The sequence below is a fragment of the Dermacentor andersoni genome, chromosome 8 (genome assembly GCF_023375885.2).
Source record: "Dermacentor andersoni chromosome 8, qqDerAnde1_hic_scaffold, whole genome shotgun sequence".
Classification (NCBI taxonomy): domain Eukaryota; kingdom Metazoa; phylum Arthropoda; class Arachnida; order Ixodida; family Ixodidae; genus Dermacentor; species Dermacentor andersoni.
In genome coordinates this window covers 34580278-34584038 of record NC_092821.1, presented here as the reverse complement: position 1 = coordinate 34584038, position 3761 = coordinate 34580278, and the positions used below count along the sequence as shown (strand labels likewise).

General features: G+C 46.6%; 1 non-coding gene across 1 annotated transcript; it reads left to right on the top strand.

Annotated features, from left to right (window-relative positions):
• Positions 1-2087: 2087 nt before the first annotated feature.
• LOC140213051 (U1 spliceosomal RNA) lies at positions 2088-2250 on the top strand. The gene has a single exon (XR_011889988.1). It is a non-coding gene; the product is annotated as a U1 spliceosomal RNA (small nuclear RNA).
• The last annotated feature ends 1511 nt before the right edge of the window (positions 2251-3761 follow it).

Below are 3761 nucleotides of genomic sequence, written 5' to 3'. Positions count from 1 at the left end.
CAATGCTCAAATATAAGATGAGATCTTCTCGGAAGTAGGATTGGCTTGTGAGTGGATTGCGTTACCCTGTCATGGATGTTATTGCGGCTTTATAGGCCAACGTAGCGAATTATTCTGTGGCCCAATTACGCAAACAGCGGCCCCCCTGCCGACCTGTTGAGAAACAGCGTAATTGGTGAACTGCCTAATTGGTAATTTGGTGAAATGACTCGTAGTCCCGTAAGGTTCGTGGCTACTCACTTTGCGTGAATATCTGCGATGACACTGCCCCTGTTGTCGTTGTCAGTGACTGCAATGTGGATGTGTCGGTTCCGAAAAGGGAGCGGTTTACGCTTTCCGTGTTGCAGACATATCCCTTGCGATGTCACACCGATTAGGCCCAACCGACCACTCGGCGGCATACGTGCATCGATTTGACATTATCAAAGAATGTGATTGCAGTTGCGAGTGAAATCATGACCACCGATCAAGACAATAAATGAGCGTGCGTACCTTTCGTCACGATGACCACCCATCAAAACAATAAATGAGTTCGTACCTCTGTTCCAAATTATGTGTCACCTCCGTGTAGTGTGCTAAACAGCTTTACTGGTTAACCACCTTCACAGACTGGAATGGCTCATGATCTTTATGATCTGAAGCTCAAAAATTACTGCGGCACCAATGAATTTTGTCGCAAACTTTGGGAACGCATGTCTCGAAATTGGGGACATACTCAGAATTCGTTCCAAATGGCTGGACTTTGCAAGTCACCGGCAACAATTGGCGCATTGCAATATGTGCCGTAATGTAGCTAGCTTTAAATTTAATTTCCAAAACTTTGTAAGCAGTTCGATACGTGTTCTCGCAATATATTGAGGCAAATAATTTGAGACCGAAATGAGCGCACCGACTGGCAGTAAACCTGTGTCGCCAGCGCCTTCGCAGGGGAAGGGGCAGTATGGGAACGCTGGCATGATGCAGCCTAAACAGCTTCGCTGGTAATCTGTCCCCATATGAATGTTGCGGCCCCCCGAATTTTTTTCTTTCCCATGCTTGCCCGGCGGCACTGCTGCCGCGGATGCGCTGACGTGTTCCATCGCCTGCAGCGCTCTAGGTTCGCTCTTTCATTCTTCGCTGTGCTCCTTCGCTCGGTTACGCCGAGGGACAACGCCGACGGTCGCCGCAAGAGCGGAGAAGCTGCACTCTAAAGAATTCTGGTGGCGCCGATGTCACGACGACTGTCGATGGTAATGTGATTATAGCATTCAAACAACCTAGCGAAACGCAGTATTGCTGAAGACACCTGTATTTTACGACATGCAGTGGTCATTCACAGACTTCGACTGCTTCGCCTACAAGCGACATATGTTGTCTGTGAGATCGGTCCACATTGCTATCACACTGTCTAGCCATGGTCGGCCATGACCATGACGGTATAAAGGCTACTATCACAACGAGGGAATGACGAGAAAGGAATGACGTGTATGGTAAAGGCGAAGTCGGTATGACGACGATGGCATGTAGAAAATGCAATGACAATTCCATATTTCGCGGGCTTTCGTTAAACGCCGAAAAGAATTCACGCGGCATGTAGTTTAGGACACACACACACAAAAATGGATCGGTCGTTTCTGAGTCCCCTCTACAACGTAAGGAAACGCACTTGGCCCTAAAGTGAATATTTAAAATTCCGTATATTTGACCTTAGTTAACTAATTTACCGGAATCTAAATATGCCACAGTGCCACATGACGGCAAAGCTTGGTTCAAGTTATGTGAAACACCCTGTTTATTGTCATTATTGTAGTCGCACGCGCTGGAATAATCACAAGAGGTCACCTCGGCAGCTTTGGGTAACTGCCGCTCGACATGGACGATCATTACGAGATGCTTCCTCACAACTTTAATAATATGGCAGTGGCAAGTCGACAATGGTGCCAGCCAGGTTTATAATTGTATGGGTGGAAGGCTTCTGTGTTGCAGTTAGTTGTTTTGCAAGCTTTCGTTCTGAGCAGAGTTTTCTGTTTCATGTAGAGTACGCTTCAGTACCCGCTCCATATGGTGCACCTTTCAGAATGGCTTCATATGCCGACGCATTACCCTGCATACTTACCTGGTGCCGGGTTTTCGATGATCACTCAGGTCGGCGCCCCGTGCCGAGGCCTTGCCATTGCATTGCGGTTGGCTGAAGCATGCCACTACCCCAAACCGGGGCAGATGGGGCATGTAATTTTTGGTAGTGGGGCTCGGCGTACGCGCCAGCCCCTTCCATGCACAAATGCAAAGTGAGATCCGTAGAAGTGTTATGGTTTAGCTTGTTCGTCCATTCCTTCGCATAGGCGTTATTTCGGCATCATCGGTATCTAGGGGCCATCTCCGATAATTTGCATTTGATAATTCGCAGATTTTGCATTTCTGACGCAGTGTACTGTAAGTATTAAACGACCTATTACCCGCCGTGGTTGCTCAGTGGCTATGGTGTTGGGCTGCTGAGCACGAGGTCGCGGGATCGAATCCCGGCCACGGCAGCCGCATTTCAATGGCGGCGAAAACTCCGTGGTGCTGAGATTTAGGGGCAGGTTGCTGGTCGAAATTGCCGGAGTCCTCCACTACGGCGTGCCTCATAATCAGAAAGTGGTTTTGGCACGTAAAACCCAATACTTTTTTTTAAGCGACCTATTGCGGTTGCCTGATTGTCTGTTTGGGGGAAGTTAATGTGATCGTAATTCATCTGAATTAGGGTCAAGTAAAGTAACATGATTTAATCATTAGCAGTATTAATCTTGATCCGGCATATGTTATGTAATCGTAAGAATATTAATTTTCCTTAGGTGATTCTAACTAGCCTTAGTTAATCATGGTTGACATTAATCAGACAATTCTTAATCAAAATTTGTCTAATGAATCCTAAGTTGCTTAAATAGTCTGCATTCGGCTTAATAATTTGATCCGAACTACTCTTGGTTAGACTAAATAATTTAAACTCAATTTATTTTAATTAACCTCACCCTACTTATTTGCCCACAATTAATCATAATTACGCTCAAGTAATTTGATCGTAATTAATTTCCACTAAGCTTCTTTGCCATTCTGAGTCTTAAGGGGTCTTATTTAGGCTTAACTAAATTCATCGTAACTAATGTTATGTCTTTCTCTAACATTAATTACTCTTATTACCATTTCAGTGCTCACTACATTAGTCATAAGCATAGGTCTCGGTAGTCGTACATAGTCGTAAGGCATTCTGCCGCGAGATCGGGTTATAGGCTGTAGCACCATCGCCGCGTAAGTGTGGATGGACGGTCGGTGGCGCCCATTGAAGTGTACACGGCAGCGCTTCGTTGTGGAGGATTTGTGTCGATTGGTTGAAAACGAAATGCACTGACTTCAGTGAAGGAATAATATTGTCACGATTCACAAGAAGCAGGAACTGGTAAAACAGGGCAGGACACTTTAATTGCAGGCAAACTGAAGACCGATCGCGCAGGGACCTCGTCTTCGCTGCTGCAATGCGGGGGATCTTCGTCTTTCTCTACGTGCCGCATATGGGATGTGGCATTGGCCTCCCTCCAGAGAGAGCATGAAGATGAAGATGCATGAAGGCATCTTCATCTAGAAGGCATGAAGAAGGCATGAAGACGTGCTACACGAGGGCGTGGGCACTTCATTCGGAACAATAGCGCTTCATGGGCACATTGTGCACGACGTCTGGTGGACACTGCCTCGCCCTGGAGGATGCAGGACTGTCAGGGATAACCTCATAGTTCAGGTAGCTTAGG